The sequence below is a fragment of the Chiloscyllium plagiosum genome, unplaced genomic scaffold, assembly GCF_037043375.1.
Source record: "Chiloscyllium plagiosum isolate Xiang-an unplaced genomic scaffold, Cpla_swu_hap1 HiC_scaffold_15, whole genome shotgun sequence".
NCBI classification, from domain to species: Eukaryota; Metazoa; Chordata; class Chondrichthyes; order Orectolobiformes; family Hemiscylliidae; genus Chiloscyllium; species Chiloscyllium plagiosum.
In genome coordinates, this window is record NW_028270153.1 from 9,556,004 (window position 1) to 9,576,186 (window position 20,183).

Below are 20,183 nucleotides of genomic sequence, written 5' to 3' on the forward strand. Positions count from 1 at the left end.
AAAAACTTTCTAGACACTCAAAATTCAGTGAAGAATCATCAGTGTCTCCATGCTAAATCTTCTTGCTCAGTTGGCATAGTTCGTTTTAGTTCTGGGCAATTTTTTGTGCATTTACTCAATGCCTTTTTCTTCAATTAATGTCTGTCCCCAAGACCTTTAAGCAAGCTGTTAACTCAGTTCACTATTACTGCTTAACATACATTTAAGGAATGTATGTCTTAAACAGCTTTCGAAGATGTTTTATTGCCCGACAGCTAGTGCTTTCTGACTCTGGAGATTTCTTCTAACTCAGGACTTCTCCTCAGCCCTGATTATTTTGAAGATTGTGGCGAATAGTGTGGTGGTGGAAAAGCATAGCTGGTCAGGCAGTGTCCGAGGAGAGGAGAATCAACGTTTTGAACATAAGCTCTTCATCAGCTAATGAAGCTCATTCCTGATGAAGTGCTTATGCTTGAAACATTGATTCTCCTGCTCCTCGGATGCTGCCTGACCAGCTGTGCTTTTCCAGCACCACATTGATCGACTCTGATCGCCAGCATCTGCAGTCCTCACTTTCTTCCTTGTTTTGAAGATTGATACCATCAACACTTCTGCTGTTATGAATTTCTTCTCTCTGAACCCGTTTAAGGTATTCTCCCTGTCTATCTGTCTGCGTCTCTCTCTCTCTCTCTCTCTCTAGGTTGTAAAACTTTAAGTTAACAAACACTTTATCAATTCTCTCCCCAGATGCCTTGCTAGTCATTTAACTAAAATCACAGGACTTCTTGGAAAATGGGTTAATGGGCCAAGGAGTGGCAAATGGAGTTTAATTTAGATAATGATTTGGAGACACAGAGAGAAAAAAAGAGAGAGATGTATGATTTTTAAGGCAGGGCCTATATACTTAACAGTAGGGCCCTGGGGAGTATTGGCAAACAAAGAGACTTAGGGGTGTAGGTGCATAGTTCCTTGAAAGTGGAGTCACAGGTAGTGAAGATGGCATTTGGCACGCTTGCCTTCATTGGTCAGTGTATGAGTACAGGAGTTGGAACACCATGTTTCAGCTGTAGTGAACATTTGTGAGGCCACTTTTAGAATACGGTGTTCAATTCTGGTCTCTCTGCTATAGGAAAGATGTTGTTAAATTTGGAAAGGTTCAGAAACTTTTTTTATTTTGTTTAGAGTAATGGAGATCTACAGCACGGAAGCAGACCCCTCGGTTCAACCCGTCCATGCCAACCAGCTATCCTAAATTAACCTAGTTCCATTTGTCAGCATTTGACCCATGCCCCTCTAAACCCTTACTGTTCATACAACATTTGAAAAGCATCTGGCTGAGTGTAATTGTACCAGCCTCCATCACTTAAGATTCACAAGGATGTTGCCAGGATTGAAGGGTCGGAGCTATCGGGTAAGGCTGGAAAGGCCAGGGGTTTTTTTCCTGGAGTGTTGGAGGCTGGAGGATGATCTTATTGAGGTTTATAAAATCATAAATGGTTTAATGGGCATGGATAGGGTGAATGGCAAAGGTTTAGGGGAGTCCAAAACTAGAGGGCGTAGGCTTAAGGTGAGAGAAGAAAGATTTTAAAGGAACCCGAGGGACAATGTTTTCATGCTGAGGGTGGCGTGTGTATGAAATGAGCTGCTGAAGGAGACGGTGGATACAATTACAAATATTTATATGGCATCTGGATGGGTATATGAATAAGAAGAACTTAGAGGGATTTGGCCAAATGCTGGCAAATGGGACTAGATTAGTTTAGGATATCTGGTTGGCATCGACAAGTTGGACCAAATAGTCTGTTTCCGTGTTATATAACTCTATGATTCTATAAAAGCTGTTTTTTAAACTCAATGTTCAAATTTACTTTCTAATCTTCCAAAAAAAATCAACTATTCACAGAACTGAAAACTATTGTCCATTTTTCTTCCACTTTAGAACCCTAATTCCATAATAATAATAATAATAATAATAATAGTGGTGGGAATCATCACAATAGTTCCAACCCTTTCATGCCAGGCTCTATCTTCTCTTTCATTAACATAAGCTTATCCAAAATTCAACATCAAGTCCCATTTATCCACTACCTTTCTGCGAACCTACCTAAAATTGCTACCATTCCATCATGCCCATTTTTAAAATTCTTATTGTTGCGTTAAAATCATTCCATGGCCTCTCTTTTCCCTAAAAAGAAGAAACAATTTAATCAGAATTGGTGACATCAGAAAAATATCTTCCCTTAACTTATCATAAAAATATCAATCAAGCATATTCAGTGGAAGTTGAATTGAAGAAACCTTGGTAACTGTTAATACAGTATCCCTATTGTGAAGAATGAATTTGTCATTCTTGGAGTTCAGCAAAGATTCATAATGAGGCCATTAAGTGTTTAAGATGGCAGTGATGGCAGGGTAGACAATGTTGAGGCTCTGTGCCCATACACTCCCGCTCCTGCACACCTGATGGCCACATTCTGCTTTGTGTCTCTTTTTTGTTTGTTTTGTTTCTTCATTTCTCTTTCTTACCAAAGTAAACATTTTGTTCTTTTCTGTGGCTACAGTGGAGAAAGGCAGTTGCAAGGGCCGACTGCGGAGGCAGCAGCGTGGTAGATCCAAATGTCCATTCCTCATGACCATAATGGCCACAGCTTCGTCAGACACTTCATTGTCAGTGAGTCTGATCCATTCCTCCTATGGCAATGCAGCATTTTTAGCTTCTTTCCTGGTGGCTTTGGGCAGTGACTTAAGCGGTGGGTCGAGTCTGTCCCTTCTTGCTGTGGTGGCAATGCAGTGCCTTCGTTGAAAGCTTCAGCAATGGCAGAGTGGTGTGCCCGGTCCGGAAATCCATGCTTTGGTGGCTTCAGGGACAGTTTCGGCAGCAGCATCCCATAGCCACTCACAGAAACCCAGATGCCGTGGAGGAAACAAAAGATAAACTTTGTCCTAACCTTGTCTCAATTACCTCTTTTTATAACTTCTGTAAATAAAATGATGCTGAATTGTGTCAACTTATACACATTTCACTGTATTTTTATAAATACAAGTGACACTAAATTGCTATTTGATTTGGAAAAACAGATGTCTGTGTGGAGTTTGCACGTTCTCCCCATGTCTGCGTGGGTTTCCACCGGAAGGTGCTCTGGTTTCCTCCCAAAATTCAAAGATGTGCAAATTATGTAGATTGGATGTCCTAAATTACTCATTGTTATAGAATCCCCATAATGTGGAAACTGGCCGTTCAGACCAACAAGTCCACAGCAACCCTTCGAAGAGTATCCCAACCAAAACCTAATCCTCTACCCTATTACTCTGACAAATGCACCTAACCTACACATCCCTGAACACTATGGGCAATTTAGCATGGCCAATTCACCTAACCTGCACATGTTTAGATTGTGGGATAAAACCAGAGCACCCAGAGAAAACCCACGTGGACATAGGGAGAATGTGCAACCTCCACACAGATAGTCGACAAGGCTGGAATCAAACCCAGGTCCCTGGGGCTGTGAGGCAGCAGTGCTAACCACTGATCCACCATGCTGCCCAAGTGTTTAGGGATGTGTACAAAGAACAAAGAATATTACAGCACAGGAACAGGCCCTTTGGCTCTCCAAGCCTGTGCCAATCCAGATCCTCTATCTAAACCTGTCACCTATTTTCTAAGGAGCTGTATCCCTCTGTTCCATGTTCATTCATGCATCTGTATAGATACATCTTAAATGATGCTCCGTTGGCAACGCGTTCACTCTCTGCGTAAAGAACTTTTCACGCATATCTCCCTTAAACATTACCCTCCTCACCTTCAACTCATGACCCTTAGTAATTGAGACCCCCACTCTGGGAAGAGGCTTCTTGCTATCCAACCTGTCTATAGCTCTCATGATGAGTTTTGAGAAGATTTGTAGCTCAGGTTGAGGTTTTGGATGTAGGTTTGCTTGCAGAGCTGGAAGGTTCATTTCCAGACATTTCGTTACCCTACTAGTGGGCCTCAGGCAAAGCAATGCTGAAAATTCCTGCTTTCTATTTACATCTTTGGGTTGGTGATGTTATTTCCTGTGGTGAAGTCACTTGCTGTTTCTTTTCTCGGGGGTGGTAGATGGGGTCTAGCTCGATGTGTTTGTTGAGAGAGTTCCGGTTGGAATGCTATGCTTCTAGGAATTCTCATGCGGATCTTTGTTTGGCTTGTCCTAGGATGGATGCGTTTTCCCAGTTGAAGTGGTGTCCTTCCTCATCCAAATGTGAGGGTACTAGTGAGAGAGGGTCCTGTCTTTTTGTGGCTAGTTGGTGTTCATGTATCCTGGTGGCTAGTTTTCTGCCTGTTTGTCCAATGTAGTGTTTGTTATAGTCCTTGCATGGTATTTTGTAAGTGGCATTTGTTTTGCTTGTTGTCTCTATAGGGTCTGTAATTGGGACAACACATCCATCCTAGGACAAGCCAAACAAAGACACGCTCGAGAATTCTTAGAAGCATGGCATTCCAACCAGAACTCTATCAACAAACACATTGAAGTTAGACCCCATCTACCATCCCCTGAGAAAAGGAACAGGAAGTGACTTCACCACAGAAAACATCACCAACCCAAAGAAACCCAAAGGTATAAATAGAAAGCAGGAATTTTCAGCTTTGCTTCGCTTGAGGCCCACTGAAGATGTTACCTAGTAGAAACATCTGGAAATGAACCTTCCAGCTCAGCGAGCAAACCTATATCCAAAAGCTCTCATGATTTTGTAGACCTCAATCAGGTCCCCCCTCAACCTCCATCCTTCTAATTAAAATAATCCTAATCTACTCAACCTCTCTTCATAGCTAGTGCCTTCCATACCAAGTAACATCCTGGTGAACCTCCTCGGCACCCTCTCCAAAGCATTCACATCCTTTTGGTAATGTGGTGACCAGAACAGTACGCAGTATTCCAAATGTGCCGAATCAGTCTTATACAACTGTATCATGACCTGCCAACTCTTGTGCTCAATATCCCGTTCAATGAAGGTAAGCATGCGATATGGTTTCTTGACCACTCTTTCGACCTGAGTTGCCACCTTCAGGGTACAATGGACCTGAACACCCAGATCTCTCTGTACATCAATTTTCACCAGGGCTTTTCCATTTACTGTATAGTTTGCTCTTGAATTAGATCTTACAAAATCACCTCGCATTTGCCTGGACTGAACTCCATCTGCCATTTCTTTGCCCAACTCTCCTATCTATATTCTGCTGCATTCTCTGACAATCCCCATCATATCTGCTACTCCACTAATCTTAGTGTCATCTGCAAACATGCTAACCAGACCACCTATACCTCATTTATGTATATCACAAACAACAGTGGTTCCAATCTCTGTAGAACACCACTGGTCACAGTTCTCCATTTTGAGAAACTCCCTTCTACTACTACTCTGTCTCCTGTACTCCATGCGACTTCACTTTCTCCATCAGCATACCATGGGGAACCTTATCAAACACCTTACTGCAGTCCATGTATACGACATCTACAGCCCTTCCCTCATCAATCAACTTCGTCACTTCCTCAAAGAATTCTATTTAGTTGGTAAGACATGACCTTCCCTGCACAAAACCATGTTGCTTATTACTGACAAGCCCATTTTCTTCTAAATGGGAATAGATCCTATCCCTCAGCATCTTCCCTACCACTGATGTCAAGCTCACCGATCTATAATTATCTGGATTACCTTAAACTTCTTAAACAGGGGGACAATGTTAGCAATTCTCCAGTCCTCTGGGACATCACCCATGTTCAAGGATGCTGCAAAGATATCTGTTAAGGCCCCAGCTATTTCCTCTCACGCTGCTCTCAGTAACCTGGGATAGATCACATCTGGACCTGGGGACTTGTGGCTTACACTTCCCCTTAGTCACGCTGACTTCATTATCTACTTCCTTACAGGCTTTAGTTACTACCTCCTTGCTGTCCACTAACTTCATTTGGTTCCCACCCCACCCCTTCCTCATTAGTTTAAACCCTTCCCAACAACGTTAGCAAAAGCACCCAGAGGACATTGGTTCCAGTCCAGCCCAAGTATAGACCATCTAATTTGTAATAGACCCTTCTCCCCCAGAACCGGTCCCAATATCCCAAACATCTGAACCCCTACCTCATGCACCAACTCTCAAGCCATGGATTCATCCTGCCTATTCTTTCATTTTTACTCTGACTAGCATGTGGCACTGGTAGCAATCCTGAGATCACTGCCTCTGAGGTCCTACTTTTTAACTTGGCTCCTAACTCCCTAAATTCAGCTTGTCGGACCTCATTTTGTTTTTTTGCCTAAATCATTGGTGCCGATATGTATCACAACATCTGGCTGTTACCCTCCCCCTTCAGAGTATTACACTCTTCTAAAGATTCACTCAATCTATCTGTCTATACCTGACATATGCTTCCTTCTTTTTCTTAACCAAACCCTCAATTTCTTTAGTCATCCAACATTTCCTATACCTGCCAGCCTTCCCGTTCATCCTGACAGGAATATACTTTCTGCAGCCTGGGAGGTAACATACAATTCGTGAGTTTCGTTTTTGACCAAGGAACCACCTATCTCCTCCCTTTACAATTGAATGCCTTATGACTATAGCCCTTCCACTCTTCTTACCACCGTTCTGTACAGCAGAGCCAGCCATAGTGCCATGAACCTGGCTACTGCTGCCTTCCTCTGGTGAGCCATCTCCCTGAAAATGGTATACCTGTTTTGGAGAGAGATGACTGCAGGGGACACCTGCACTGCCTTCCTGCTCTTTCTCCACATTTTGGTCACCCATTCCCTTTCTCCCTCAGCAATCCTAATCTGCAGTGTCACCAATTCACTAAACGTGCTATCCACTATCTCCTCAGCATCATAGATGCTCCAAAGTGAGTCCATCCACAGCTCCAGAGTCGTACAGCGGACAGTGAAGAAAGCTAATGGTATGCTGCCTTCATAACAAGAGGAATTGAATATAGGAGGAAAGAGGTCCTCCTGCAGCTATACGGGGCCCTGGTGAGACCGCACCTAGGAGTATTGTGTGCAGTTTTGGTCTCCAATTTGAGGAAGGACATTCTGGCTATTGAGGGAGTGCAGCATAGGTTCACGAGGTTAATTCCTGGAATGGCGGGACTATCATATGTTGAAAGATTGGAGCGACTGGGCTTGTATACACTTGAGTTTAGAAGGATGAGGGGGGATCTGATTGAGACGTATAAGATTATTAAAGGATTAGACACTCTGGAGGTAGGAGGCATGTTTCCGTTGATGGGTGAGTCCAGAACCAGATGACAGTTTAAAAATAAGGGGTCGGTCATTGAGAACAGAGTTGAGCAGAAACGTCTTCATCCAGAGAGTGGTGGATATATGGAGTGCTCTGCCCCAGAAGGCAGTGGAGGCCAAGTCTCTGGATGCTTTCAAGAAAGAGATGGATAGAGCTCTTTAAAATAGTGGAATCGAGAGTTATGGGGATAAGGCAGGAATAGGATACGGATTGTGGATGATCAGCCATGATCATAATGGTGGTGCCAGCTCGAAGGCTCGAAGTGCCTACTCCTGCACCTATTGTCTATTGTCTATTTTCATGTGGTCATTCAAGAGCTGCAGCTGGACACACTTCCTCCATGCAAAGGACTCGGGGGCATCAGCCATGTCCCTGAGCTCCCACAATGAGCAAGAGGAGCGTAACATGGGTCTGAGGTCTCCTGCCATTTTCTATCTTAAACTTAATTTAGTCCAACTATAATATCAAATAATAGATAAATGAAAAAAGAAAAAAAAATTTTACCAATCACACAATAAAAAAAAAAGAAAAACTTTACCTTATCAATACACCAAAAAGTCTTTTGTTTTGGTTAGAGGAGGAGAGCGGGTGGGAGACACCACACGTGTAGTGTCTTGGGTTCAGCCGCTGCCCAACTGCATCAGTTCACTCACTTTCCCAGAGCGCAATTCGACCACTCCCACTCACTCCTTGCTCTTACTGCTCCCACTGCTGCTGCAAAATGGAAGCTGCTGGTTCTCAAGGTAAGTCCTTTTAGGGGGAAATTTACCTTCCCAGAAGCCCCCAGTCCTTGCTCTCAACACTCCTGCTGTGTAGGTTAGGTGCATTAGCCATGGGAAATGCAGGATTACAGGGACAGGGGGGTGGGTGTCGGTGGAATGCGCTTCAGAGGGTTGGTGTGGACTTGTTGGGCCTAATGACCTGTTTCCACACTGTGGGGATTCTATATAAAAAAAGTCTGCTCATGAGTTCAGCCTGCCCCTGTTGATACATTTGCCAGACACCTTGAAAATGAAGGCTCGGCTGAGCTTCAAGTCTGACTGGTGCATTCAGTGCGGAATAACTTGGAGGGAACTGTGAGATTTGTTGTTTTATTACCTTGGAATAACACGAATCTTGTTTGAAATTGTTTCTCTATGTCTGAATATTAATTTGCATTGGGTTAGAAGTTTCCTAAATGGGACTTTCAGTTTGATTGCCAAAACTGTCAATGTCATCTCAGGAACATTATCTTTTTAAAAAACATTTCAAGACTTGCCAATGCTAATATATGATGCATGGTTGTATACTAGTACATATTGGTTAGTGGGCATGTGGACAGGCTGGAATGTAAGGAACATGGTACATGGAAGGAGCATGGGAGATATGAGGGACTTATGAGAAGACAGGAGGGGGCACAGAGACAGCATGTGGATGAGTGGTGAGGGCTCAAAGTCTATCAGCTATGAATATAACTGGTCCAATGTCCCAATAAACAGAGCTTTACATTCTAACCTGCTGGCACGGTCATCCTTCCAACTTCAGAGGGAGCTGGCATGTTTCTAGCCCATGTCCAGATTCTCAATGGGATCATGGAGTTCTGAAAATTCCTAACTTCCAATAATTGCTTAGACCTTTGAGAATAAGAGTTGAAAAGTCATGTTGAAGCTGTTCAGGACATTGGTGAGGCCTCTTCTAGAATACTCTGTCCAGTTCTGGTCACACAGTTATAGGAAGGATATTATTATGCTGAAGAGGATTCAGAAGAGATTTATCAGGATGTTGCCGAATATGGAAGGTTTGAAATATGAAGAAAGGTTGGATAGGCTGGGACCTTTTTCATTGGAGTGTATAGAAGTTTATAACATAATGAGGGGTATAGGTAGAGTTAATGGTATTGTCTTTTCCCTAGGATGGGGGATTTCAAGACGAGGGTGGCATAATTTTAAGGTGAGGAGAAAACTTTTTAAAAAAAAGAGGCAAATTTTTTTTACACAGAGGGTGGTTTGCATGTAGAATGAACTTCCTAAGGAAGTGGTGGATGTGGGTACAATTACTACGTTTAAAAGACATTTGAATAAGTAGATGAATAGAGTGGTGCTGGAAAAGCACAGCAGTTCAGGCACCATCCGAGGAGCAGTAAAATTGACTTTTCGGGCAAAAGCCCTTCATCAGGATAGGGCTTTTGCCCGAAATGTCGATTTTACTGCTCCTCGTATACTGCCTGAGCTGCTGTGCTTTTCCAGCACCACTCTAATCTCGACTCTGGTTTCCAGCATCTGCAGTCATTGTTTTTACCTAAGTAAATGAATACAAAAGGCTTGGAGGGACATGCGCCAGGAGCAAGCAGGTGGAACTAGTTTAGTTTGGGATTATGTTCGGCATGGACTGGTAATACCGAAGGGTCTGTTTCTGTGCTGTATGACTATGACCTGCTCCTTTGATTAAAATCCAGCTCAATGTTTCAGTCAATGACCTTTTATTAGAGCTGGGAAAAGTTAGAAATGTGATAGGCTTTAAGCATGTGAAAGAAGAGTGGATGGGAACTTGAACAAATTGTTACATCTGTGAAAGGGTGGAGAGCAGGAGAGAATAAATGACAAAAGAGTTGGAAGGCTAAAGGGAGTGGTAATTGGGCAAGTACAGAATTGCCTGGAAGATGTATGAAAGCAGAATGAGCAACAGCTATGCAAAAGACAAAGGAAGAAAAAAGCAAGTGAATAAATTAAAAACTAACAAATAAAAAGCAAACAAAAAAGGCAGAGGTTATAGTCTGAAACCATTATACTCAATTTGAATAGAAAAATTGCTGTTGATAGGTGAAATGCTGTTCTTTGAGCTTCTAGTGGGTTCATTGGAACAGTACAGGAAGCTGAGAATGAAGAGGTTCAAATGGAACAAGGTGCAGAATTGAAATGACAAGATGACTGGAAGTTCTAGGTTCTAGATTAGTGGTGCTGGAAGAGCACAGCAGTTCAGGCAGCATCCAAGGAGCTTCGAAATCGTTATTTCGGGCAAAACCCTTCATCAGGACTACCCTGTCAACAGATTGAAGGTGTTTTGCAAAATCACCTTAATCCTACAGTCTGTCATTCCCTGTCCAAATTCCTCTGCCTACTCAACTCTTAAGACAACTTCTTCAAAGTAATTTATTTGACCAAACTTTTTTTTTTACAAATTGTACCTCTGTGAATCTCTTTGGAATTTTTTGGAATTCATGTTAAAACTACAATGTAAATGTAAATTATTATTAGTTCTTTATTTATTTCAACATAGAGTCGAATTGATTACATATATTTTTAAACAATTGCTTTTATAAAGTGTTTTTTACTAGCCCGGATGGTCAAAAAAAACATTTCAGAGCCTTTAGAAGTGTAGTCAACTGCTGAAACATAGAGAAACAACAACAACAATAAATGTTCTTACAGCAAAGTCCCACAAACAGCAGTGACAAAGTTATCAGTTACTATTTTTTAGCTGGCAAGGGGTGATCAGAACCTGGGAAGTTGGGGAGAGGGGAGATCAGAACACAACACAGCAGAGGTGACTACGTCAAGAGCCAGGAGTGAAGCAGAGTGAGCGTCAAAGGGAGAGAGCCAGGGGAATTGCAAAAGAAGGGAGACAGAGGGGCTCCTGTGTTTGGGCCCTCCTTGTCAGCCTCTCTCCTGGCTCGTAGGCCCTCCTTGCCACTCCATCTCTCCCTACTCTGGCTCCTGGACCCTCCTTGTTGCCGTTGATCCACAGTGTCTGGACCATCTTCCCTCCTTGCTCCAAGCGATTTCCCTCTGCCATCCAGCATCCTCTCTCCCCACCATTTCAAAATTGCAGCGTATCCTACACATTTGCAATACTGCTTTTGAACATGATGTCACATGTAAAATACATGTGATGATATACAGTGTTTGGAAAAGTGTGCATGCTTGTTTCTGAAGTAGTTGCAGGTGGCAGGAAGCATTGCAATTAAGAATATTGCCCTCATCTCAATAACACAAAGATAATGCAAGGTCCTTTTAAAAAAAAATTGCAGCTCTCATTTTTTTCTTGCTCAAAAGTTGGTTCTGAGACATGACACATTGTATCCAAGATCAGCAATGTATATACTGCAAAGATGCAGAACACGGCATTGTGTGTTGTATGGATCAATCTGACAACAGATGGAATCAGAACACTTTCAATATTGGATTTTTGGAAAGAAAACAGGAACATGTCGCTTTCAGGTTTAGGAGGAAACTATGGGCAAACATTTCCCAGCCCTTAAGTGGCAAGGAAGTTGGGAAAATATGGAACAATCTGATTCTTGATATCAAGAAAAACAAATTCCAATTTTTCTTTAATTTCTGAATCTTGCTATAAGCACAGCTACCTTATTTCTAATGTTTTTGCATCTCATTAATAGCTAACCTTACTTCATTTTAATGCAGCTTGCAATCCTCCCCCTCTGTCCTGAGAAGCCATATGGTACCAAATCCAGACAGCTTACCAATTGTTTTCCTTCATCTACCAAAGTTGGCATCAGCAAACTAAAAACCCTTACCCCATTATCATAGCCACCAACCTAGGATCCACTTCAGCCCTTTAGGACTTCACTTTGAAGCTCAGGGACACTTTTGACTCGCATGCTCCTGCTAGATTGCTTTCCAGAGGGATACATGGCTACCTCATGTATTTACACAGGACGCATTTTATAGCTCTAAGTCTCATTCCTTAGTACTCACTCATTTTGCACTTGGAGTGCAGGGAGGTTTAAGTTGTTGAGGAAGATGAGGTGGGTGATAGCTATTGAGTGAAGGTGTTGCATGCAAAGGTCAAGTTGGTAGCTCATGTGTTGGTGAGATTTATGTTCATTAGCAGAGTGAGAACGATTGTGAGGTCACAGGCATAAGATAATGGCACTTAACCTTGCAGGGCGCAGATGTCCACTGACCTTTTTCCTGTACTGCAGTGCATTCCATTTGACACTGGGGACATCATTAATGGAGGCAGCTATCCGTGTCCAGGCTGGCTGCATTTGGTTTCTTGACTGCCTTTAGTGGTTCACAAAGTACAGGATAACCATCCTAATTACTACCCATTGACCAGGGCTTTGAGATCCCTCTCTGGATAGGTAGGTGCCAGCTTCCCTTGCAGCATCTAATATAGAATACAGCCAGGTTTTAAATATGATGCCTCTGCCTAGATCAGCAGCAATGGGAATTTTACCTCTCCAGCCACGTTATTACATGAGAAGAGCATAAGAGAGGCACAATTACTGATGTGAGGAGCAGAAGACAGCATGGGAGTAGTCACTGTAAGCCGTGATGGGACAACCTCCACAAAACCCTATAAGAATAACCCTTAGCCAAAAATGAGAAAATTAAGCCCTATTTTATAGGGACATGACCAGAAACAAACCAGAAATTAACTGGATGTAAAAACAGATTTTGATTAACATATCAAAAGCAAGAAAAACCTTGTGTTTAAATAGCGCACTTTCATAATCTTGGGACACCTCAATACTGTATATACTTTGCTGTGAGTTAAGTACATTTGAAGTGAAATCACTATTGTAATTTCATGAACAATGGTAGCCAATTTATATCCTGATAAAGGGTTCTTGCCTGAAATGTCAATTCCCCTGCTCCCCGGATGCTGCCTGACCTGCTGTGCTTTTCCAGCACCCCACTCTTGACAGCAAATTTATGGTTTACAAATACATGAGCACATAATTTACTTTCATGATGCTGGTCGAGGGAGAAATATTAACAAGGACATCAGAAGAATTCCTTAAAAGAGGAGTCACAGGTAGATAGGGTAATGAAGAAGGCATTTTATATGCTTTCCTTTATTGGTCAGTACACTGAGTATAGGAGTTGGGAGGTCATGTTGTGGCTATACAGGACATTGGTTAGGTAGGCCACTTTTGCAATATTGTGTGCAATTCTGGTCTCCCTGCTATAGAAAAGATGCTGTGAAACTTGAAAGGGTTCAAAAAATATTTATAAGAATGTCGTTGGAGTTGGAGGGCTTGAGCTACAGGGAGAGGTTAAATTGGCTGGGGCTATTTTCTCTGCAGCGTCGGGCACTGAGGGGTGACCTCATAGAAGTTTATAAAATCATGAGGGACATGGACTGGGTAAATAGACAAGGTCTTTTCCCTGGCGTGGGGGTCTCCAAAACTAGAGGCCAAAGGTTTAAGGTGACAATGACAAGATTTAAAAGGGACCCAAGAGAAACTTTTTCACGCAGGTGGTTCAGGTATGGAATTAACTGAGAGGGGAACGGTACAGGCTGGTACAATTCTAACATTTAAAAGGCATCTGGATGGGTATATGAATAGGAAGTATTGAGAGAGATATGGGCAAAATCCTGGTAAATGGGACTACATTAATTTAGGATATCTGGTTGGCATGGATGGGTTAGACTGAAGGATCTGTTTCTGTGCTGTATACTTCTCTGACTCTATGACTCTAATATTCCCCTCTCCTCTTCAAATATTGGATAAGGGTAAAATGCAAAGTCATCCTTGCATTCCCCACAACTGCAATTTTCATATTCTCCTTTTGGTAATGGATCAGTGATTTGATGCAGCATTGATGCCACCAGTGTAGCATAAGACAGCAAATGGGTTTACTGGCAGATATGCTCAGCATTGTACTTGAAAACCAATTTCTAATTTCAGCATGCTTCTTTATGTGTATCTCAGATAAATTATATACATTGCCATGAATTTTATGGTATCAACTTCAATATTGCTATCCTAAGGTTACATGTTCCTGGGAGTTGAGTGGAACTCACGGGAGGGGTGTATGAGTGGCCTGAGCCTCCCCATGTTCTCCACCTGCCCACTGATACACTCTTGCAGACTGCCTCTACAATCACTGCCCTCAGATAGGCTCCCATGATTATAGGGCTCATAGCAACGTCAGGCTAGCGGTCCCAGTGGGAGAGGTGGGCATTGCCTGGGTAGGCGATGAACAAGAGGGCAACTTAACATGGGTACTGCCTACAAGATGTTAATTAAGCAAATCTAAAGGGTTGGAGTGCCATCAGACTGAACAGCGGGGGCTGCAATCTTTCATCTCTGAGGCCTTGTGCCCTTGGTTTCTTGCTGGAAGGCAGCATTGACTGAGTGAATAGACTCTGCACATAAAGCTTCAATCTCAGTAGAATATCAGTGTCAGGACAAGGTGACGCCTAATTGGGGCCTTAATTGGAAAAATTGGTAACTAGCCTTCATGGATCAACTAAGCTCCAGTCTACTCCCGGGAAACCTCCTTGGTGGTGGGGATTGTAGCAGAAAGCCATCCAGACACAACTAAACCATGTTTTCCAGGAACCTTCTGCACCCCTAACTCCAACACCATATCCATAGGGCCTGGGAAATTTTGTACTAATCTGAATCAGAACCTCACACCAAATATTTCATTTTGTATTTTCGATTGACACTTCAATATTATTGAGTAAGTGTTGCAAATTGCAGGTGCCATCTTTCAGTTCAGCTGTTGAACTGAGGCTCAGGTGGATGCAAAAGATTCCATGAGACCATTTGAAGAGGAGCAAGGAACCTCTCCTCAAAAAAAAAACCAAAAGAACTGCAGATGTTGTAAATCAGAAATCAGAAACAAAAACAAAATCAGAACTTGTTGGAAAAGCTCAGCAGGTCTGGCAGCACTGTGGAGAGAAATCAGAGTTAATGATTTAGGTCCAGTGACTCTTCTTCAGAACTAAAGGAAGTATTTCTGTGCTGTTTGACTCCAAGATCCTACCTCCTGGTGTCTTGTTGATTTCTACCACTCATGTAACAGCTAAAAAAAGTTATGCTGGCCATTTATTTAATTACTGTTCATGGCACTTTGCAATTCATAAATTGGTTTTTGCCTTACCGACATTTCAACAGTAGCATAATTTCAATAACCTAAGCTGCAGACCAGCGCAGACTCACTTGCTCCATCTGCTCTTTTTTTCTCTCTTTCTCAACTTTAGAAGGGCTGTATTGTTGGACTTTTAACTTTATTTCTTTATTTTTCTTATTTATACTGAAGATTTTGTATCTAGATATCTTTGTATCATGATGACATTGGAAATGGCAGCTTTGTATGTCTTTCACTGTACTCCTGTTTCCCTGTATTTATGACAATAAAACCTAAGTCTAATTGCTTCTGATATGCCTTTTGATGTCCTGTAATGACTTGTGGTTGTGAAGATGCTGCAGAAATGCAAGTTCCAACTTTCTTAATCTGCACGTTTGAATGACAAAACCTGAACTGCACTTCCGCCCTTCACTTTTATCACACTGTTCCACAGACAAGCAGGTCAATAATAAGTGATCAAACAAAGCAACTCCCCCTGTACCGACTGGCTTGATCAGCCCGTTGTATGTCAGACATCATTCAATTGCTACTTTTTCAAACATATTGTGGAATATACTTCATACTAACTTAGTTTATTTTGAAGGTTGCTAAAGCCAAACATATCAGTATCGCAACAGGGTTAAGTTAAAAAAATGCACTGTGTAAATACCATTATCTCTTTATTATTATGTTTTAAACCATTGTTTTGAAAGGATGGCTGCATGATTCATAAAAGTCATAGAGTCACAGAGATGTACAGCATGGAAACAGATCCTTCAGTCCAACTCGTCCATGCCGGCCAGATGTCCCAACCTAATCTAGTCCCAGCACCCGAGTTGAAAGCAAGCGACCTGACAGTAGCTGATTAAACAAGCAGTAATTGGAATGATTACAGAAAATCTGGGACTGAGATGTTCTACATTCAAATAAAGCTCTGTTTGGCAACAAGATATTGATTGGTCCTTGGACTAGTAACCAGCTACCAATGACAAGAGCATTTTGCTTGCCAAAAACAACATGATTGGTTGTCAGGTAATTGAACAGCTCAGGACTAAGAACATGATACAGAGAAGAGTTTTGATCTACACTGGTACAGGAGTGTTCTTTCCATTTAAAGCCAAGGAAAATAATTTCAATTTTTCTTCAGTAGTAATTGCAAGCTGTGATTTTTTAATTGATAAGTTGGAGATATTTTATAAGCTAACCAGCCATTTTGTATCTCTTGCAAACCAGTGGAAGCATCCAAAGAAAGACAACTGAAAAACAATGTTCTGAACAGAAATCACTAAACTGCTGCCCAGTTGTTGGGGTTTGTTTGTGTGTGTGTTATTTGTGATGTTATATGCAATGGTTTATAACTGTTACCTGCAGTTAGAATCTAATCACTGTCAATAAATAGTAGTTAATGTTCAGTGATCAGTGTTTTCTATGAAGCTAGGTCTGAAAGCTGGCTAAATTGAGGAACATTGTGTGTTATGTTAACATTCTTAATCTCGCAAGGAATAAAGGGATACGGGGAGAGTACGGGTAAGTGGCGTTGAAATGCCCATCAGCCATGATTGAATGGCGGAGTGGACCCGATGCGCCGAATGGCCTTACTTCCACTCCTATTTCTTATGGTCTTATCCTTAACTTTTGTGATGTATCTGGGATTACCAGAGCTTAATTTCCAGTGCACTACTTCAGTGAGTCATGACAATTACTGAATGCACAAAAGTACTAATGCTATGAAGTTGAAGGCATGTACTGTACCTTTAAAAGAGAGTGAAAGCTGTCTTGCACTGACAGCTTGCAGGCACCAGTCAATGTGACTGACTAGCAGTCTCAGAATGCACCAGAAAATTGAAAATGTGTAACATTTAGCTATGAAACAAAGACATGAGTTTTGGATGCTGTTTTCAAAATAGTTCAGATTTAACCAAATCAGTTTAGTATTCTGGGGCAGAATACTAAAACCCAAACAATCTGAATTTATTGTTTTTGCCAATCTCAAACCAATGAGATGATCTAATGTTTGCAGTATAAAGAGGCAGACATTTTGACAGTTAGAGAGAGCAATCAACTACCAATGCCAGAGTAACTGCCAACAAAACACTCCTTATTAAAAGGTACATTTTCACATGAAACATCTTTGCAACAAAAGATCGAAGATGACACAATGAGATCTTTAGCTGAAAGAAAGACACCATAAGCGACAGCCGCTTATGGTTTTAAACTCAAGTTGATGTAATTTTATGGGGACAGTATCATGTGATAGAGTGGGAGGCAGATAACAAGCATTTAAGAGAAAGGATACTTAAGAGTTTTAAATAGTTGTTGTAAAACATTCACTTTTAGATTTAAAAGAATAAATTTTTTTTAAAAAATTAAATAATACAATTTGGGAGTTCTCGGTCACTCAGTTTAACAGATTGAGGTGAGATGAGCTTTTCTGGATGTTTGGTTTAATTAGCAGAAAGGTTCACTGCCATGTCGTAAAAACTGTTATGATCCTTATGGGGAAACCACAATCCAAAACAACCAAATTTACGAATTGACCCACAGACAGGAAATTACCAATAAGACTTCACTTTTTGTAACTTTTACTTTAATACATATCTAAACAAATGTAAATTAAACATGAATTAACAAACTGAAAGATAAATTTCATTTTAAATCATTGATATTGACAAAGAAATGTCTCACAAAAGCCACAAACTACACACTGGGTTTTCTCTATGGACACCCCAACAGCAGCAGAGAGATGGAAAAACAGATTGGACAACAGATCTTGGAAAGGTATAGATCTAACAGAGTTGCTGTTATGGGCGACTTCAACTTTCCCAATATTGATTGGAATCTCCTCAGTGCAGCAAGTAGAGCCGATTTTGTCAAGTGGAGCCGATTTTGTCATGTGTGTCCAGGAGAGATTCCTGACTCAATATGTAAATAGGCTGACTAGGGGGAGGCCATATTGGATTTGGTGCTAGGCAACGAACCAGGCCAGATGTCAGATCTCTTGGTAGGACAGCATTTCAGTAACAGTGACCACAACTGCCTCACCTTTACCACTGCCATGGACAGGGATAGGAACAGACAGTATGGGAAGGTATTTAATTGGGGGAGGGGAAATTATACTGCTGTTAGACAGGAGCTGTGAAGTATAAATTGGAAACAATTGTTCTACGGGAAACGTACAACAGAAATGTGGAGTTTGTTTAAGGAGCACTTGTTGCGAGTGTTGGATAACTTTGACCCAACAGGCAAGAAATGGTAAGGTGAAGGAGCCTTGGGTGACAAGAGAAGAGGAACTTCTCAGCAAGAGGAAGAAGGAAACTTACTCAAGGTTGAGGAAGCAAAGATAGACAATGGACAACAGGTGCAGGAGTAGACCATTCGGCCCTTCAAGCCAGCACCACCATTCATTATGATCATGGCTGATCATCCACAATCAGTATCATGTTCCTGCCTTATTCCCATAACCCCCGATTCCATTATCTTTAAGAGTTCTATCCATCTCTTTCTTGAAAGTATCCAGAGACTTGGCCTCCACAGTTTTCTGGGGCAGAGCATTCCATACACCCACCACTCTCTGGGTGAAGATGTTTCTCCTCATCTCTGTTCTAAGGGGCCTACTCCTTATTTTTAAACTGTGTCCTCTGGTTCTGGATTCACCCATCAGCAGAAACATGCTTCCTGCTTCCAGAGTGTCCAATCCTTTAATAATCTTATACGTCTCAATCAGATCCCCTCTCACCCTTCTAAACTCTAGTGCAAACAAGCCCAGTCGCTCTAATCTTTCAACATACGATAGTCCCACCATTCCAGGAATTGAGCTCTTGAACCTATTCTGCACTCCCTCAATAGCCAGAATGTCCTTCCTCATATTTGGAGACCACAACTGCACACAATACCCCAGGTGTGGTCTCACCAGGGCCCTGTACAGCTGCAGAAGGACCTCTTTGCTCCTATATTCAATTCCTCTTGTTATGAAGGCCAGCATGCCATTAGCTTTCTTCACTGCCTGCTGTACCCGCATGCTTGCTGTCATTGACTGATGTACAAGAGCACCTTGATCTCGTTGTCCTTCCCCTTTACCTAACGTGACTCCATTTAGATCGTAATCTGCCTTCCTGTTCTTGCCACCGAAGTGGATACCACACATTTATCCACAGTAAACTGCATCTGACATGCATCCGTCCACTCACCAGCCTGTCCAAGTCACTCTGCATTCTCATAACATCTTTCTCACTTTCACCCTGCCACCCAGCTTTGTCATCAGTAAATTTGCTAATATTACTTTTAATGCCTTCATCTATATCATTAATGTATATTGTAAACAGCTGCGTTCCCAGCACCGAACCTTGTAGTACCCTACTGGTCACCGCCTGCCATTCCAAAAGAGACCAGTTTATCACTTCTCTTTGCTTCCTGTCATAGAGTCATAGTGATGTGATCTGCCCATCTGACAAACCCATCTATATCTTCCTGTAACCTACAACCACCTTCTTCACTATTAACCTTCCTGTCAAACTTAGTGTCATCTGCAAACTTGGTTAACATTGCATATTACAAACAAAAAGGATCCCAGTCCTGATCCTTGTGGTAAATGCTCCAGGGAAAACAGCCCCAGCTTGTTCAACCTCTCCCTATAGCTCAAATCCTCCAACCCTGGCAACATCCTTGTAAATCTTTTCTGAACCCTTTCAAGTTTCACAACATCTTTCCGATAGGAAGGCGACCAGAATTGCACGCAATATCCCAACAGTGGCCTAACCAATGTCCTGTACAGCCGCAACATGACCTCCCAACTCCTGTACTCAATATTCTGACCAATAAAAGAAAGCATACCAAACACCTTCCTCACCATCCTATCTACCTGTGACTACACTTTCAAGGAGCTATGAACCTGCACATCAAGGTCTCTTTGTTCAGCAACACTCCCTAGGACCTTACCATTAAATGTATAAGCCTGCTAAGATTTACTTTCCCAAAATGCAGCACCTCGCATGTATCTGAATTAAACTCCATCTGCCACTTCTCAGCCCATTGGTCATGTGCTCTGCTGACTTCAAGGATCTGTGAATGATTACCCCAAGATCCCTCTGTGCCTCTAAGCCACCCAGTGTCTTGCCATTCATTAAATACTCTCT

General features: G+C 42.0%; 1 protein-coding gene across 2 annotated transcripts in view; it reads right to left on the minus strand.

Moving 5' to 3' along the window:
• The window catches only part of unm_sa1614 (un-named sa1614), a 268,689-nt gene that overhangs the window by 239,496 nt on the left and 9,010 nt on the right, over nucleotides 1-20,183 (minus strand). The window lies entirely within an intron of this gene.